This window comes from Ictidomys tridecemlineatus, chromosome 3, assembly GCF_052094955.1.
Source record: "Ictidomys tridecemlineatus isolate mIctTri1 chromosome 3, mIctTri1.hap1, whole genome shotgun sequence".
Classification (NCBI taxonomy): Eukaryota; Metazoa; Chordata; class Mammalia; order Rodentia; family Sciuridae; genus Ictidomys; species Ictidomys tridecemlineatus.
The window spans coordinates 74,070,503-74,091,277 of NC_135479.1; the positions used below are offsets into that span (position 1 = coordinate 74,070,503).

At 33.5% G+C, this 20,775-nt stretch overlaps 2 pseudogenes; both read right to left on the bottom strand.

The window, feature by feature from the left end:
- Positions 1–4,875: 4,875 nt before the first annotated feature.
- Positions 4,876–5,511, bottom strand: LOC144375843 (guided entry of tail-anchored proteins factor 1 pseudogene; annotated as a pseudogene).
- A 13,557-nt stretch (positions 5,512–19,068) lies between these two features.
- The window catches only part of LOC144375680 (dolichyl pyrophosphate Glc1Man9GlcNAc2 alpha-1,3-glucosyltransferase pseudogene), a 34,569-nt pseudogene continuing 32,862 nt past the window's right edge, over positions 19,069–20,775 (bottom strand).

The following is a 20,775-nucleotide window of genomic DNA, read 5'->3' on the forward strand; positions in this document are numbered from 1 at the left end:
TTATAATTGAAAATTGGAGTCAAAATGCATGTGAAAATTCATATTGGGTTACATAGAGATATGTAAAATTTGGATTAGTTTTAGAGGTAAGGATTAAAATAATATTTTATTTAGGGTTACAGTTGGGGATAAGAATGAATATGTATACAAGAAAATATCAATATTTATGAGATTGTATGTACGGAAATGTGTACAAAAACTCATAATCAAACAGGTTCTGACACAGAGGAGAGTAAATTGTGTGTCGTGATATTATACATTTTTTAAATATGGGGTTGAAAAGACATAAACTATGAATGATACATAGTAATATATATGCATATTTAAAAATGATCATTGAAACAGAAGACAAAATATACTTTAAAGCCTGTTTTGTGTACATACAGTTAAGTAAAATTTGGTTTAGATATAGAGGTAATACAAAGTATAATATTATAATTTAGTTTCTGCTAGGGTTAGGATTAAAAGTGAATATGTGCGTCAGAAAATATGCATGATCATAAGAATTTATGTGTGAAAATATATATATATAAACACATCATTGTACATATTCTGACATAGAAAAACATAAATTATGATTCAGGTGGTTACAAATTTTGTAAATATGTGGTTGCCCATATATATACATTTTATGATATAAATATATACATATATAGACAAATTTCATGTATTTGAATATATGTCCTGATACACATAAAAATTCATAATATATTACATGATTTTAAGTAACATTTGGTTAAGGTATTGAGGATAGTTAAGGGCTTATATAAAATTTTGAATTGAGTTAGAGTAATGATTAAAATTTTTAAAATATATATGGGGATACATGAATATACATAAGACTGTATGACTGAAAATATGTATAGATATACATATTCCAAAAAAGGGAACAGGAAAATTTGAGTCATGGGATTACATATTTTGTAAATATGGGGATGCAAACATATATTCTATAAATGGTTTAATGTAATGTATAGGCAAATTTAACACTGATAATTGAAAATACAAGCTAAAATAAGCTTTAAAATTTATATCATTGTACATGGATTTAAGAGAAATTTGGTTTAGTTATAAAGGTAAGGTAAGGATTAATATTTCATTCTACTTAGGATTCTGCTTGCATTAAAGAATGCATATGTACCATGGGAAATATAAATATTCAAAATAATATATGTGAAGATATTACATCTCTTCTAACACAGAGGAGAGTACATTTTGAGTCATGGGATCATATATTTTGTACATATGGGATGTGAAAATATATATATATATATATTAATATCTTACATTCAAAATTGAAATAAATTCAAAAATAAACTTTAAATTCATAATTGGGGTACATGAATTCATGTAAAATTCTCCTTAGATATAAAGGTAAGCTCAATATTTAATTTTCTTTGGATTTGGCTTAGGGTTAAAGAACAATAATTGGAAAATCTCAATATTTTAAGCATTTATATGTGTGGAAATATGCATTAAAGCGTGTATAAACATACATGTTTTAAGACAGGAAAAAGTATAATTTGAGTCAGGTGATTAAATATTATTTACATATGGGGACAAAAGCATATAACCCATAAATGGTACATTGTAATGTTTATGTAAATCAAGAGACCATAAAAATTCATATTGATTTATATATTTTTAAATAAAACATGATTTAGGTATTGAGGTAAGGTAGGACTTAATATTTAAATTTGTTTTGGGTTAGGGTATGATAATGTGTATCAGGAAATATCAATATTCATAAAAATGTATGTGTTGTGATATGTATGATAACATATATAAGCATGCAGGTTGTGACACAGAAAAGAGTCAAATGTTAGTCAAGTGACTAAAAGTTCTGTAAATATGGCGATGCAAGAATATATCTCATAAAATATGGGTAGTAATATAAATGCAAATTTAATATTGATACATATTATGATTACATAGGTGAAATACACATAAAATTTCATATTGGTATACAAGATTTTAAATAAAATTTGGTTTAAGTACTGAGGTAAGGTAAGTTTTTATGTAAAATGTTTGTTTAAGTTAGGGTTAAAGAATTAACATATATATGAGGATATATGAATATTCATTAGAAAGTACATGTGAAATTCTGTATGAAAACAGATACATACATGTTCTGACAAAGGGAATAATAAAATGTGAGTCATGTGTTTACATATTTTATAAATATGGGAAATGAAATGTATATTATAAAGGATTTATTGTTATAAAATATGTATATTAGATATTGAAAATTGAGTTACAAGTAAAAATACCCTTTAATATTGATATAGGTGTACATGGATTTATATAAAAATTGGTTAATATGTAGAGGTAAGATTAGGTTTAGTATGAAATTTTGGTTTTGAATGAATGTTAGGATTAAAAAATTAGCATGTATATGTGGAAATATAAATAGTCCTAAGAATGTACATGAAAATATGTACAAAACATATATAAATATACATGTTGTGACACAGAGAAGTGTAAAATATCAGTCATATGACTACACTTCCTGTATATAGGTTGATTGGAGTATATATACTATAATGATATATATTAATATATATGCAGATTTAAATTTGATAATTAAAAATGGAAGTCAAAATACAATTTAAAATTTATATTGGTGTATTTTGATTCAAGTCAAATTTGACTTAGATATAGAGATAATGTAAAGGCAATATAAATTTTGGTTTGAGTTATGATTAGGGTATAGAATGGACACATATGCTGGAAAATATCTGTATTCACATGACGGACATGTAAAAATATGTAAAAAAGCATAAAAGATACATGTCCTGACACAAGGGAGAGTGTTTTTTAAATAATGTGATGAGACATTTTGTAAATATGGAGTTAGAAATAGATACCCTATAAATGATATAGTGATATGTATGTAAATTTATAAAATTCTTATTGGTGTGTAAAGGTTGAAGTAAAATTTTTCTTTCTTATAGAAGTAATATAAGGATCAATATAAAATTTTGGATTGTGCTAAGGTTTTAGTGAAAGAATGAATATTTGAATTGGGAAATATCAATATTCATAAGAATATACTATGAAATTATGTTTCATAACATATATAAACACACATGTTGTGACACAGGCATGAGTAAAATGTATGTCATGTGATTACAAATTTGGTAAACATGGGGATGAAGAATATATCCTATAAACAATATATACCAGTGTATATGCAAATTTAATATTGATAATTGAACATATAAGTTAAAATACACATAAAATTTTATCATAGTTTACATGCTTTTAATAAAATTTGGTTTAGTAATTGAGATAAGTTAAGTGTTTACATAAAATTTTGGTTTGAGTTAGGGTTATAATTAGCAAGAGTTTGTGGAAATATGAATATTTCTAACAATACACCTATGAAATTATGTACAAAAACATACATGTAGTAATACAAGGAAGAATTAAAAAGTGAGCCATGTAATTACACATTTTGTAATGATGGGAATGCAAGGATAGATATCCCATAAAAGATGTAGCATAATACAAATGCAAATTTAACATTGATAATTGAAAATAGAAATCAGAATACACTTTAAAATTTATATTCTTGCCAATCACAGTGGTGAACACCTATAATTCCAGCCACTCTGAAGGCTGAAATGGGAGGATTTTGAGTTTCAAGACAGCCCCAGCAGCAGCAAGGTGCTGAACAATCCTGTCTCTAAATAAAATACAAACTAGGTCTGGAGATGTGGCTCTGTCCTCAAGTACGAGTGAGTTCAATTCTGGTTTTAAAAAAAATCATATTTTGGTATATGGATTTAAGTAAAATTTGGTTTAGATATAGAGGTGAGATAAGGGTTAATATAATCCTTGTTTGTGTTAGGATTAGGGGTAAAGACTGAATATGTATATCAGGAAATATAAGTATTCATAAGATTGTAAAAGTGAAAATATGAATGAAAACATAGACACGTGTTCTGACACAATGAAGAGTAAAATGTTGAGTCATGTGATTACATGTTAGAAGTCAAATAAGTATCAATTCAAATTAACTTAATCAGATTCCCTATTTTGTTTTTCAAATTCATTCCAATCTATACAGCAGAAATATTAAGGTTTATAAAATTTATAAAAATATTATATATTTTATTATTTAAATATTATATATTTAAATTTATATATTTAAATATTATGAATATTAAATTTTTATAAAACATGCTTAATTTGAAATGTTTTCAATACAAAACAATTCAATCACAAAACAATGCATTATGGTCTCTTCAGTACATTTATAAAACACTGTAATGAAAACTAACAGTTGCAAATAAGTAGATGATATACACTATAGAAATGTTCATCCAACTAATGACTTTAGACACAAAGAACATACAATGTCAATTAGTGTTATTCTTTCAATTTTACTACATGAGACAATAAACCAAATGTTCAAGTTCTAGTAGTTGTAATAAAACTTTCTAAAATAGATATAAAAGTATTTAAGTTTGGGCTGCAGTTGTATCTCAGTGGTAGAGCACTTGCCTAGCATGAGTGAGGCACTGGGTTCTATCCTCAGCACCATCTACAACTAAAAAATATATAACTTAAAATATTTTTTAAAGTATTCAAGTTTTTAGAAAATTTTGACTTTCCAGTTGGCAACAGGACCACAATGTGCCAATAGAGCAAATCAGGAGTAAGGCATATAGGCCTCCATCCTGTTTCAAATCTGGTGTTACTGTAGAATACTGTAGAATACTGGGATTCTTACAAGAATCTCACATAAAGCCCAAGAACATATTCAATACAAAACTACCCTATGTACTTTGGGTTTTTTTGTTTTGTATTTTTAAGCAGCAATCAGACTTTTAACCTAATAAGAGAATCATTTTAGAAGGATAGGTGCGGTGGGGCACAAGTGTAACTCAAAAACTCAAGAGGAAGAGGTATGAGGATGGTAAGCTTGAGGTCAGGCTGGGCAACTTACCAAGAACCTGTCTCAAAATTAAAAATAAAAAGGACTGTGGCTGGGGTTAGGTGGTAAAGAACCTTTGAGTTCAACCCCCAGTTTAACAACAACAACAAAATCCCACAGTGGAATTCATCTTTCTTTTCGACTGAAAGGGTAAAGTACAAGGGGTCACCACAACTTGTTACAGACTAAAATCCAACTAATAATTCCAACACCACCTGCTGTTCTAGCAGGGAAGGCTACCAGGAGGTCTAGTGGTGTTATCCATTTCCTCAGCACAACAGTCACAGGGGCAGAATAATATTTCCAAATGAGTGACATCATCAAGGTAGCTTGCAATGTACAGAAAGCAACACTTAAAAATCATTTTATCTTGGCTAGTTGAGCAGTCTGTGCTTTCATATAAGTCTTGAGCTGGTCCACCATCTTGTTGATCTTCCATTCCAGCCTGGCATATCTGGCAAACTCATCCATCTTGTTGACCATGGAGAACAATTGCTTCATATCCTGGATCTCTGCCCTCATCATGGTGGCTCTGGCTCTGCATCATTCTGCAGCACTCTGGACATGAAGGAGGACAAGGTCAGAAGGAGGATCAGTAGGACATTGCATCCAAACAGGAAGCAGAGGACCAGCAGCCACGTCCAGCTGTGGGACTTGGTTAAGTTCTTCCATTCTTCCCAGATACTCCCTGCAGCCCAGGCACCTCTAACAGAAGCTCCAAGGGGACCTCATCACTAGGCGCACCCGCAACTGCGCACTGAGTCCCACTAGCCCTGCTTCCTTGATTGAGGTTTGTAAAATTTATTCCCACACACATTACATTTTTGATGCTTTCTTTAATTGTTATAGCCCAACTTAGATTATGGATCAGCCCAATAAGCATCCTATAAAATGGAAGATATTAATAGATAAGACAAGATTAGATAATAGGATAAATAATGTTAAGTTATCCTGACTGTACTTAAAAGAATTTAGCCTTTGGCTGGAGTTGTGGCTAAGTGGTACAGCGCTTACCTAGCATTTGTAAGACACTGGGTTCAATTCTCAGCACCCCATATAAATAAAGTCCATTGACAACTTAAAAACAAAACAAAACCTTGCCTAAGTGACTTCATTTGGAAGTTCCAAAATGTAACCCTAGTTATATAACTTATTTCTTGTAAAAGTTGTTTATTTTTGTACTGCATGTGTTTGGAACAAGGATGTGGTTATATGCATTGGGTGGCTGATGGTTAACTTTAGCTTCTGTGTCCTCCTTGCTTGCATCTACATTTTTGAGGATGTTGTTTTTCCCCTCATAAACCCCATAGAACTTGCACCCCGTACTGTTCCTGGCAGAAACAATTTGGGTCCATCAGGGAGCAGTCGCCAGCTAGCTAAATAAAGACTCTCCAATTTGGAAAAAATTCAGTTGAGAGTTTTTTCTGAGCTATAGACCCACAACAAAATGGTATCTTTTTTTTAATCTCTATTTATGAGCATTCACTTCTACCATATATACAATTGATTTTTATTTGTATGTTGATCTTGAATCCTGCAATTTTATTATTACTTCCAGACATTTTTAAAAGATTCAGTGATTTTTACTATAAATGTTCATGTTTTCTGCAAATAAAGTTAATTTCTTTTTTAATTTTTCATTAGTATGATTTATAGTGTTTTTCCCCCCTTAACTGAGTACATCGACAGACTCTTTAGTAGCAAACGGAAAGAAATGATATGTACAAAACCCCATTTGTTTCTGAGGATTTGTTTAAGTATTCAGTCTATTGTCATTAAGTATTGTGTTTCTGATAAGTTTTTAATAGATTCCCTGTGTCAGATTGAGGCACTTACTTTCTATTCTTAGTTTGCTAAAATTTTAAACAGAAGTTGATATTGGGTTGCTAGGAAATACTTTTCTACACTTATTGATTTTACAAATATATATGTGTATATGTATATGCATATGACATATATGTGTCATTTTATATCATTGATATGGAATTGCATTGATCAATTTTGGAATGTTAAATCAACTTTGCATCTCTATGAAAAACTTTGGTATGATATATTAACCTATTTTGTATATTGTTGAATTTTCTTTGCCAAGTTTTGTTTAGAATTTTTGCATCCAAGATCACTGTGTGGGGGGTTGGGGTGGGAGTGTTGGGGGGAATCATTAGGGAATTAATGATCTTAGTTTGAAATAATATTCTCTTGCAATGCTCATTCCTGATTTCTTTTTTCATGAAAATAATACTGGACCCATTAAGTGAGTTGAAAAGCACTTCATCTTTCTTTATAGTTTTGTGTAAAATTTTATTACTTCTTCCTTTTGTAATTGGAATTCAATATTATTGCCACTTGAGATTGGATTGCTATTGGTACAAGGGTTTTTAACTAAAATTTCTATTTCTTTTATAGATACAAGACAATTGACCAAATCTATTTGTTCTTGAGTAAATTTTGGTTTATTTTGAACTTTGTAAGAATTTATTCATTTTATAATAGTTGTCAAATTTATTGGCATAAAGTAATTCATAATATTTTCTGATTCTTTTTTTGAGGGGAATGTGGTTGAGTGCTTGTTTGTAGATATTCTGTCCATGGAAATAGACATGGAAGCATTTCGCCTGGTGAGCAAATTCCCAGGGGTGTTAACTGGTGCCCTGATTCCCACAATTGGCATACCCAGCCTCCTCCCTGTGAGGTAATTAGACAACTAAGCAGTCACTATCTGGTCTCCTTAACAATGTCCTTGGAGAGAAATTACTCTGTGTTTGTATTAAGGGGATCTTATCTCAGTTAGCTAGCACTTGGGTTAAAGAAATACTAATTAGAATATAGTCATAGTAACAGGAAGTATATATTCTTTGAGTTATAAACTCCCAGGCAGGGAAGAATGGTCATTTCACTTCTGTACTTCTTCATCATCACTTCTTTTGCTCCTCTCCACTCCTCCTGTTTGCTTGTACTTGTGTGTCTGTGTCTGTTCTTTGTGCACCTCCTTACAGGTATTCCTCCACAGGTGTTCCTTTACACTTGGTATTGAACCCAGAAGTGCTTAACCAGTGAACCCACATCCCTATCTCTTTTCATTTTTTTTTTATTTTGAAACAGGGTCTCACTAAGTTGCTTAGGGTTTTATTAAGTTGTTGAGGCTGGCCTCAAACTTGCAATACTTCTGTCTTAAACTCCTGAGCCATGGGGATTACAAGAATGTGCCAACAGGACAAGTTGACTTTTCATTTAATATCCATAGAATATTTAGTGATATAATGTCTCATATTCCTAATATTGGTAATTTGTGTCTATTATTAAATTTACTTGTCATTCTTCTAAAGATTTATCAAGGTTATTTTATTTGTTCTAGAGACAGCTTTTGTTTTTATAGATTTTAGAAGTGTTTTACTTAATTGATTTCTGTGCTGATGGTTCTTTTTTCTCTGACTTCATTAATTTCTTGTTTGTTTTTATTTTCTGCTGTTAAGGTGGAAATTTTATCAATACAAACTAATTGTCAGATAATACATGCAGTAACATGTATCCACACCATACCTACCTCTCTATTACATCACATACTTTCCCCTCTGATTTTCATCTTGCATTAGTGGGACACGTTTGCTGCAATTAATGACCCCAAATTGGCACTACATTATTAGCTCTATTCCATAACTTACATTGTTTCACTCTGAGTTACACAGTTTTGCGGCTTCTAATAGAATGCATAATGATAGAATGCATTCACCACCCTAAAATCCCCTACGATTCACCTATTTATCCTTCCCCTCTTTCCTCCTAAATTCCTGGTAACTATTGAGTTTTCTAACTCTCTGTATAAATTTACCTTTTCCAAAATGTTGTATAGTTTAAACTTTCTAGTATATAGCATTTTTAGACTACCATCTTTTATTTACTAGTATACATTTATAATACCTCCATGTCTTTTTATGGATTCATACCTCATTTATTTTTATTGCTGAGTAATATTCTGTTGAATGCATGAAGTACTGTGTGTTCATCTATTAACCAGGACAAAGACATCTGGGTTGCTTCCCATTTTGTGATTATCAACAAATCTTCCATAAATATTCATGTGCAGGCTTTTGTTGAACATAAATTTTTGACTCTTTAAGACAAATACTTAGGCATGAAATTGCTGGATTGTAAAGTAAAACTATGTCTTTGCAAGAAACTTCAGAGTGGTCTTCCAAAGTGAATGTACCACTTTTCATTCTGACCAACACCCATGAAAGTTCCTTTTACTTCATATTCTCACTTGTATTTGATATTGTCATTTTTCAAAAAAAAATAGCCATTTCAATTGTGGCATAGTAGTGTCATGTGGAAAATCCCTAATGACACATAGTATTATATAGTTTTCAATAAGCTTTTGTTCCATGTGTAGATTTCCTTTGGTAAAATGGGTTTTCAGGTTTTTTTAAAATCTATTTACTAATTGTGTTTTTTCATTATTATTGTATTTTTGGAGTTACTTTTATACTTTGGGTGCAGGTTTTAAGAAGATATTTGTTGTGTAAATATATTTTCCCAGTCTATGATTTGTTTCTTTATTCTTTCAACATTTTTTCCAGAGTATTAGTTATTGATTGATTGATTGATTGGTTCATGCATTATTTGTGATGGTATCTCACTATATTGCCCAGGCTTGTCTTAAACTACTAGACTCATATATTCCTACCACCTCAGCCTTCCAGGTTCTTAAAGGTTTTAATTTTATCAAACTTACAATTTACTAGTATTTTTTCATGGATTATATTTTTGCTATTGAATTTTAATATCCACTGTCAAATTCAAGGTCACCTAGACACTTTGTGATGTTATTTTATAAATGTCTTATATTAAAATTTGGGTTTTGAAGTTTAACTCATGGAAGTAGAGAGTAAAATGATTGTTACAAGACACTGGCATCAAAACAGACATGTCCTCAGTGGAATACCATAGAAGACACAGAGATAAATCCCTACATGTACAGTCATCTGATCCTTGACAAGATATCAGAAACATACATTGGAGAAAAGACAGCCTTTTAACAAGTGGTTTTGAGGAAAACTTGATAACATATGCAGAAAAATTTAATGAGAACCTTATTATATATTTCAAAATAACTAAAAGTTTAACATGTTTTACCAGAAAAATATCAGATCATTGAATGACTAGATAGATATGTTAATAAGCTTGACCTCTTAATAATTCCATATTGTATACATACATAAAAAATCATGTTACCCCATAAATATTTATAATTATGAGATCCCAATTTAAAATAATGTTAATAATGTTAATAAAAATTACATCTAAGATGCAGGTTGAATAAATATTTATTGAAAGGAGTAAGGATTGTTTTAGTGTTATGGTTTGGATCTAGTGTTATGGTTTTGGATCTCAAAGGGCTCATGTGCTGAAAGCATGGTCCCCAGTGCATCAAGTTGCACAGATGGGGATTTAAGGAAATTATTGGATCCTAAGTTCTCTAGCCTCATCAAAGGATTAATTTATTGATAGCTGAATAGACTTCTGGGAAGCAGGACCTAGTTGGAGCTAGTAGGTCACTTGTGAACTAACCTGGAGATTATCTTCTCCGTTGCCTGTTTCTTTGCCTCTCTTTCTCTGCTCCCTGGCTGCCCTGAACTGAAAAGCTTTTTTTTCCCACTAAATGCTTCCACCATAATATTCTGCATCACCTCAGGCCCAAGAAATGGAACCATCCAGCCAAGGACTTCAACCTCTGAAACTGTGAGCTAAAATTAATCTTTCCTCTTCCAATTTGTGTCAGGTACTTTAGTATCAGCAATGAAAAACTGAATAGCACAGATCATATCTTGATTAATTTTTTCTTATTCTTTTTTTTCCACTGCTGCTGCTTTTTCATCTCTCCTTTTCCTCTTCCTCTATATTCAACATAAAATATACAAAGATTTTACTTGGTGTGGAGAAATTATCTTTCCTGTATTGAATTGCCTTTGCTTTTTTGTAAAAGAACAGTTAACTGTGTTTATGTGCTTTCATTTCTGGATTCTCTGTTTTGTTCCATGAATCATTTTGCAAGTCATATAAGTTTTTTCTTCTTCTCCAATATTGTTGACTATATGGGTCTTAAGCCTTTCTATAAGAACTTTAGAATAAGTTTGTTAACTTCCACAAAATAAATTTTTTGGTGTCTTCACTGAATTGTATTAAATGTATAGATCATTTTGAAGAGAAATGACCTCTTGACAACATTGCTTTTTCTCATCTATGATCATGAAACATCTTTTCATTTGTTTAAATCTTCTTTGATTTTTTTCAATTGAATTTTTAAATTTTACTCATATAGACTCTGACCATATTTTACCAGATTATATCAAAGTATTTATTTTCTTGATACTAATGCAAGTAGTATTGTGTTTTTAATTTCAAATTCCCATTGTTCATTGAAGGTATATAGGAAAGTAGTTGACTTTGTATAGTAACTTTATATCATGGAACATAGTATAACCATTTCTTAATTATAGAAGTTTTTCTGGTTGAATCTTTGAGATTTTCTACATAAAAAATCAAGTCATCTGTGAATAAAAGCATTTAATTTCTTTATTTCAAATTTGTATACATTTTATTTTTTTATTTTTGTTGTTTTACTGCATTAGCTAAGAATCCAGGAACAGTAAAATTGAGTATTCATGCCATCCTCCTGATCTTAGGAGCAATCATTCAGCTGTTCACATTATGTGTTACATTGCTGTTGGCTTTCTTATTTTTTTTTGATAGATTTTTAAATCAAATTGAGGAATTTCCATTGTATTCCTAGTTTCCTGAAAGTTTAGTCATGAATGACCATTGAAGTCTGTCAGATGCATTTTCTGGACCTTTTTATGTGATCAAATGATTTTTCTTCTTTAGTCTGATTGATGAGTTAATTACTTTAACTATATTTTGAATGTTAAGCTAGTCTTGCACACCTGGAGTCAATATCACTTGGTCTTGGTGTAGAATTGTTATTATGTATTCCTAGAATCTGTTTGCCAATACTTTTTTTGAGGATTTAAAAAAAATCTTATGTTCCTGAAAGATATTGGTCAGCATGTATTTTTTCTAATTTTGCCTTTATCTTGTTTTGGTATTTAGCCCCATGGAATAATTTGGGAAATGTTCTATGTTCTTCCATTTTCTGGAAGAGATTATAAGTCATTGTCATCATTCCTTCCTTAAATTTTGGGTATAATTTAACAGTGAAATTATCTGCACCTGGTGTTTTTTTCATTGGAAGGCTGTTGATTATTCACTCTTTTTTTAGATATAAACCAAACCTACTTAACATTATCTATTTCTGCTTTTGTGAATGCTGTAGACTGAGTTAGTATCCCTTTAAGATATATTAGTTGAAACATTGTCTCTTATGTGATGATATTAGGAGGTAGGGACTTTGAAAGGCAGTTAATTTCTGAGGGTGGAACCTCATGAGTGCGGTTAATGCATTGATAAGAGAAGCCACAGGGATCCTCACCCCTTCTGCCATGTGAGAACACATTCATCCATATTGCAGGAAGTGGATCCTCATCAGACACTGAAACTGCTGATGGCTTGCATTGATTTTGAACCCACTCATCCTCCAGTAAGATGAGAAATAAGTTTCTGGTCAATTCAAAATAACATCAATCCACCCGGTTTGTGTTTTTCTGTCACATAGCTTCATGAATATATGAAGACACTGCGTTTTGGTATTTTCTGTCTTTCAAGGAATCAGTGCATTTTAAAATTCATAAGCATACATAATTTTCATAATATTTTTGATAACTTTTAAATGTCCATGACATCAGTGGTGATGAACTTCTTTTATTTCTGACATTAGTAGTTTTAAAATATTTTATGTCTGTTTCCTCTCCTCTTATCTTTCCTTCTCCTCTACCTTTTTTTTCTTCTCTGTTTGCTGTTTTCCCTTCTCTTTCAGTTACCTTGGCTTGGATTTTATCAATTTTATTGGTCTTTTCAAAAAATGAACTTTTAATTTTGTTGACCTTTTGATATTGCTTTCTTTTTAAAATTTTCATTGATTCTTGTTCTAATTTTTGTTTCTTTTTTTCCCCTGCTTTATTTAGGCTCTTTCTCTATTTTCTTAAGGTGGATGCTTAAATTATTAGTGTTATATTTTTCCAGTGCTAAACTCTTACTTCTAAGTACTGTTTTCTCTACATCCCTCAAATTTTGACCAAAAGTTTTAATTTTCAAAATGCTTTCTAATTTCTCTTGAGACTTTGGCTTATGTGTTATTTTGAAGTCTATGGTTTGATCTTCAATATTTTGGGAATTTTGGTATATTATTCTGATATAGTTTTCTACTTTACTCTGTTGTTGTCCAAGCATGTGTTTTGTGTAATCATTATTCTTTTAATTTGTTCAGTTGTGTTTTATATCCTAGCATTCGATCCATCTTGGTTGGAGTTCTATGTGAGCTTGAGAAGAATGTCAATTGTGCTATTGTTGGATGAAGTATTCTATATATGTCAGTTATTTCCAGTTAATGAGCAAGCATCACTCATCATACTTGGCTTCTTTAGACTGAAATATATGGAAATGTTATTCTCTTGAGAGTGGGAAACATAGGATAAACTAGCCAGAAAAATGGGTGTGTACCTCTCCCTCCCTAGCATTGCTAGCAGCCAGCCAGGTTTTACTGTCCCTGCCTGCACTTCCCTGTATTACCACCATAGCAGCCTGGATGTGGGGCTCTGCAGTTGTGTGGGGCAAGGAGTGCAAAATGGCAGATGAGTGGATGTGTCTGCAAGTTCCACCTTCGCCCCCACATAAGAGAGGAGAGAAAAGGCGGGGAGAATGTGTGCCAAGAGTCCTCTGCATCGAGTGAGATATTGGATGTGGGATGGAGGAACCTCAGATAATGTGGACGTGAACCCTGTTCCTGGAACGTTGCTCAGGATGCTCACTCTTTTGAAATTGCAGACCTGCAGCACAGTAGTGGTGGGGAGTACTTGTAAGTACAGCAGATATTTTAAACTTATATTGAAAACTTAGAAATTGTGTTGTTATTGTTAATAAATATTGACAAATGTAATCAGTGGTCTGTTTCTGAAAATGCAGCTTTAAAAGTATCTCCAAATCCCACCACTAAAATTTTTTTTCCTCTTGTTGCATCTAAAGTATAAGAAGCATGTTTTGACTTTTGTGAATCTAAATGTAGGCTGCTGTTTTGTATATTCTTGAGTAAGTGCAAGTTCTAGTGAAACCTCAGATTAGCGCTAGAATATTGACAGGTGTGATGAGGTGAGTGCACATAACAGGAACTTGCAACTTATGCCATTTCATTACAAATGTGTTTCATAGGAACTATGTAAGAAAAAGTAATAGAGGTTGAACTGGCTCTGTCCTGCATAGTGGAGATCCTTGCAGTTGCTACTCTGCAGAGTAGAGTGGACCAGAGAACTCTGGCACTGCACTGGCAGGCACAGCATCAGGTACAAGAATAAATCTGGATTTTTCTGGCATTTTCTGGGAGACTACCAGCTCCTCTCCCTAGAGGGCTTTTGCTTAGTTGAAAAATGGTTTGTCATTCAGGTTGTTTTAAATGTTCAAATGCTTATATTTTGTGATTTGTTCTGTGTCTGATTTTTGTGGGTTCAGGGTAGTCATGTTGATTGCTCTGCTCTGCATTAACTCTATGATATGCTAGCCAAATGCTTTCAGCAGACCTCAAGGCATTTTAATCTGACAATTTTAAAAAAAAGGTTTAAAAATCTGGATCACAGGCCTTTTCTTTTCTTGAGGAATTTTTAAAACATTCCTCATGTCTTTCACTCTCTTCATTCCTCATTAAGTTTTTTTAATTAGTTGTGGCTGGGTGTGGTGGTGCACTCCTGTAATCCTAGGGGCTCAGGAGGCTGTCAGGAGGATCATGAATTCAAAGCCAGCCTTAGCAACAGTGAAGCACTTAGCAACTCAGTGAGACACTGTCTCTAAGTAAAATACAAAATAGGGCTGGGGATATGGCTCAATGGTTGAGTGTCCCTAAGTTCAATCCCTAGTACCATTCCCCCCTCAAAAAAAAAAAAAAGAAAGAAAGCACATTGTGGGCAGGAGGACAAATTAATGTGATTTTCAAGAAAGTCACTTTGCTGCCATGTATTCAGATTAAGTTTTGTCATCATGGGAAAGTTTAGCCTGAAGGGAAAGGCATTGCAAAGTTACTCTTCTATCATTCATCCCTCTGTGCAAAATGGCTTAATGATTTCATCTCACTCATTTAAGACCATAGTGTGAGTCCCTGAAACAAATGAACATGCAAATATTGACCTGCATTTCAGACACAATTTTAACTTAGTTTTATGTAACCACCTCCACAAATTAATTAAAATATAACATTTACATAACACCTAATCATTAAGTCCTGCAAGAAAACATTGTTATTTTGCTAAGAGATTTAAAAATAACTAGACTAATTAATTTGCTTGTAGAAATGAATTACTGGATAATTCCACACACAGTCACTGAAGTACAATTAAAAAGTAAGTCACTGGATGTCACTATTACCTGGAGGAAATGTGGCTTCAGAAAACTTTGCCATGAGAGGAGCAGACGGCTTGGCTGCCTTTCCCGTTTCCTTAGTTTTAATTGCTTAATATTGATGTTGTTAACAGTTTTATTCTTTGTTTTCCATTGGTATTGCATTCCCTGGAACCCAAGGGGATGCCCCCTCTGACACTGAGCATTCTTGCTAAAGAGTCACATGCACAGGTGCTCTGTGGGGAGGGGCAGTACACTTGCCTGCAGTGAATGTGTTTCTACGCTCAGCTTTCTGTGGCTTTCTAGATGACTGTAAATTTCAGTGCTAGCTTTTTCATGTATCACCTCTTTTTTAATTTGTTGTATTTAGTACTCAAATTAATGTTAAAAAATAAATTGACATTGCCATGAACATTTTAGATAATAAGGTCAATCTCCATAGGGAAGAGATGGCTATTGATGGTTCTTCAAATGTCAGGATTATATTTAAATGGCTTGTGGCTTCAAAGTTTCACAGAGACTAGAAAAAATACATTTGATAATTCCTTAGGGCTCCCATTCTGATGGTACAAATTGTGGAAGTAGAAATAATAGAGAATAGGACTGGGGCTTTAGCTCAACAGCAAAGTGCTTGCCTAGCATGCATGAGGCAGTGGGTATGATCCTCAGAACCACATAATACTAAACAAATAAAATAAAGGCATTCTGTCCATCTACAACTATAAAAAAAGAAATAATGAAGAATAAATGTTATTAATCTTATTAGGTAAGATAGATAAGCTAATATTTCTTTGTTTTCTGAGGATTTGGGAATTATTGTGTGTGTGTGTTTGTGTGTATGTGTACACAAGTAAGACACTTAAAACTTGTATTTGAAATCTGTTATTACCAAGTCATTAAGAGCTATTCTCATGTCTGTGCTATCCTCTGAGAAATTTAATTAATTAATTAATTAATTAATTAATTTTGCTTTACTGAGGATTAAATCCCAGGGCACTTTACCATTGAGCTACATCCCCCGCCTTTTTTTTGTTTTTTTGAGATGGGGTCTCCCTAAATTGATTAGTGCCTTGCTAGTTTGCTGAGGTTGACCTCAAACTTGCAGTTCTCCTGCCTCAGCCTCCTGTGTTTGAGAAATTTTAATGAGGATATTGCCAGCAGGGTGGAAAATCAGGTTCCAATACAAAACCATGGACCTCAGTGATGCTCAATGCTTTTGCTGGTTAACCTTTATTTTCATAAGAAGTGCTTTTAAAACTTAAATAGTAGTTTCCTGTAGACTTTATGACTAAACTGAAATGTTCTTGCGAACCAACATGAATGTAATGAGATGCACATACATATCTAAAAAAATGCATAGGTCTTCTTCCCACACAGACTGAATGCCATTTTTCTTCCATTTATAGCTGGTTCTCAGGAGGAAACCATTCTTCTCTATGTGTCAGCTTGCATGAGGTTTGGTCATGAGAGCAGCTCTTCCAGAACAGGACTTGTTGGAAGTTGCACTCTCAGAGATCATGCACATTTTTACATGATCTTTTTAATCAGCAGGAGATTTTTGAGTCAGATGAATTTTGCAGAGAGGGTAAAATGTTTCTAGATAGCCTGTACCATTGGCTTGTGTTTACTTTTTCCTCCTCCCTTCCCCTTCACTCCTTTCCCTTTCTTTATCTTTTCTTTCTCTATGTATTCTCTCTGTCCCTGAGGATAAACCAAATTGTGTGGACTGCAACTATAGTCTATGACACAGGATCTATTGTTTAAAAAATATGAGCAACTGCGTGGGCTGCCTTCTAAAACTCTTTTAGTCAAATGAGAGTGTTTTATGTGGAACTGTTCTCTTGAAGGGAACTCTAGGGGAATTTTGAACACAGATTCTGAGTTAGAGTTCTGTTTTCTGTATAAGCAGTTGTCATTTCCTTCACTTCCTACTGGGAGATACAACTGGAGGAAGAAAAAATGTTTCATCATTTTCCCTGTGAATCTGCCATTTATTAATTTCTGGGTATTTGGAGGAAGAAGAGGGAGAATAATAAAATGTCCATGTTTTGATTGTTTGTCCAGTTCTTTAAATCTGTCTCATGGATTGTCACTCTGATATATGGGGTTCACTCTTCTCCCATGTAGCAACTACACAGTTAGAATTTAACACCTGCATCATTTTCTCCATTAGGTAAAGCACACACTCTACCTGACAGCTTCTTTGGCCCCTACTACTCTAAGGAGGATTGAAGTACATATTGAAGTACATTTTATTCCTTGATGGTGATATCTGAGGAGTGGCCACACTTACAGATCCATGGAGTCAATTCAGTAGGTAGGGCTGACTTGGAATCTCCACACTTATAATTTTTCTCCAGAAGCTTCCTTTCGCTTTCTTCCCCAGTCAAAAATTCCCTTCATATTCCAAGAAAAGAAATTCTGGATCAGTATAGGTAGGACGTACACTTTGAATCACTCTTCTAAGAGAGATAATGTTTGTTTTCATCCACTTCCATTGATGTCTTCCCTCCTCTCCATTAAGTTCAAAAAATCACTCATGGAAATGTCCCTGACCATGACTGGGGGTGCAGACCAATCTATTTTGTTGGCCTACATGAGAAGCAAACCCATGATGTTCAAGTAATATGCTTGACCTGAGGAATCTCCATATTGATACCTTGATTTGAAGTTTTGTATACTTTCTTCATTGAAGCCTTGTGGAAAGCATTACTTTTTATTATCTTTGTTATAGTGTATTAATCCTACAAGTTCCTGCACAGTATTACCAGTTTCAAGTATAAATATGCACAATGTCACCTAAGGGCAAGACAACTGTAGTGTATAAGATATTCTTTTTTTTTGCAGAAATAAAAAATGCCATTTTATTTATGTTTCCTTCAGTAGAGGAGTCTAATTATCCTTTATATCCTGACAATGGTTGACATAGTCTACAAATAATTATGCGGTTAATCAGACTCTGTTAGCTTTCAGAAAAACATAGCAGTCTGAATGATCTCAGACAATTTTAACAGAGGAAGATGAGATTTTTTTTTTCAGATGAATTTCACTGTTTATGGAGAGCAGTAGCTTCTTACCATGGTAACAATCAGGTTGCTAGGCTGGACAAGGCCAATGATGGAAGAATGATTCTCTAAACAGATCTTCTAAAATGAATGGCTCATGCCACAAGCAACTTTCTTCAAGTTCTGATTAATTTCCCATGAAATAATTGCTTTGCCTACTTTCAAGCAGTTCCTCTATTCATTGCTACTTTGTCTTGCAGATTGGAGGACCAGTCAACACTGAAACATACAGTATGAATCAAGCATGTGTGACGCCCACTGCACAATACGCTGAAGTCAATAACAAAGGGAAAAAAGGAGCACTTCAGCTTCCAGGAGGTAAAAGGGAATACAAATTCACAGCAGACTTCCAGAATCCCCAAGCCAAGGAGGTAGAAAATTTCCATCCAATTAAAAAGAGGTTTTTCTTTTCTGAATAGAATCTTCAGTGAAGAAATACTATAGATGGAGAATAGTAACATGAGTAAGATTTTAATGGGAAGTTCTGGGGCAGTGAAGAGCAGAAGGAAGAGGGAATAATGTCCTGTTGTGGTCAGAATCAGAAAAATTGAAGCATCTCCTGCTTTTTCAACAGACAAAAGGATCATTGGGAGAATTTCGAGGAGTATGGCTACTTGCCATTGAGGCCTTAGGGATCTTGTTGGGATCAAGAAGTTTCAATTCCAAACCAATGACAGACAGAACTTTGTCCAAAGCATTGTATAAGTCCCAGAAGTTTGAAGCCCAGTATGCATGGCAGAGGCCCCTCTAGAAAGGAAAGAGTTGGAAAAAGACTTGAGGCAGCTGGTTTAAGGCTAGGAAAGGACCGAGTGAAAGAGCAGAAACTAGGAAAACAATGAGGCCCAGCAAAATAACACAGACAAAGCTAAAACTGTTCCATCAGACAGCCCCATCTGGTTTATTTGCAGCAAAACAGTAAGAGCGTAGCAGGTATATACTGTAAACTGGTGCTACATAGAAGTAGATGTGCTTCAAATGTAGGAGAACGGCAAAGAAAAATGCTCCTTCCACATGCCTTTTCTGAAATAACCGTGCAATGGAGAGCAACATTAATCAAAATAGGAATCCATTGTACTGGAAATGAATATCTGTAATACCAGTGGCTGAGGCAGGAGAACTGCAACTCTGAGGTCAGGCTAGGCAACTTAATTAATCAAGATAGCTGGATGTAGTGATATAATTCTATCTCATAGACAGCATACACAAAGAGTGCATCTGTAAAGATGACAGAAAATCTCTGGAAAAATAAGGTTCTTTCTTAAACTGCAGTAGTTCATATTATGAACACTATGCATCACTTGATCAAAATATTTGGCAAAAAGTGACGGGACATATTCAAACCACACAAAAAAGCGGGATCAGCCAAGGTCCACTCTGAAGTTGCCTCATAATACCAATGTGATATTGGCAAACTGTGAGTGATAGCAAGCCAGTTGTGGTGTACTTCAAAATCTGTAGAATGGTAGGTGGAAATAACAAGGCATTTGAGGAGAGTCACCCGGATCACCAAAGCAGAAAATCAATTGCCACTACCTGTTAGGGTTCCGATCGCCACCATTGCTGCACCACCGCGCACTTTCCATGTATAAGTTATTCTTACCTGAGAACACAATCAAACCTAAGTACTTTGTATAAATCACAGACATGCAGAATGGAGGCTCTTAACAGTTTCCCATTTCTAGGAATATAACGTCTTGAGCATTTATTAATAAATTTATTTAATAGTGTCTTTGTCAAACTCTCCAAGAGTTTTCTCTCAATAGTCAAGTCATTTAGTGGACATGGATTGTTTGTCCTTATTTGATAAATGCTGTCCACACTCTTTATTGCTAAAGGAACATGTTGAATCTCAAGTAACGCTATGAGTGCTAAGAGGGTCAATATAGTCTATAAAGGCTTGAATAACAGGGACTAAACTTTTGCTGATATTTTAACTGAGTCAGCCTCTTCTTTCCTCAGTAACATGCTTGTTGTTTGCCTATAGAGAGTCTGATCTGTATCAACCTAGTGTGTATAGGAAGGCTCCCTGTGAATAGGAAACCATGCATTGATGTAGGCATGGGGAAATAGCCTTGGAAACAGTGATCAGTGTCTTTATGGGCATTTGAACTTGGAGTTTTTTAAAAACAACTTTTGACAAACTAGTAAACAGATCTGTATTCATAGTATGTTAACACATTTCCCATAAATATGAAGACTACGATGTGTTTGCATACTTACAGAAAACAATAGCATTTTCTTTAATAAAAGTTCATATGACTGCTAAGCCCATAG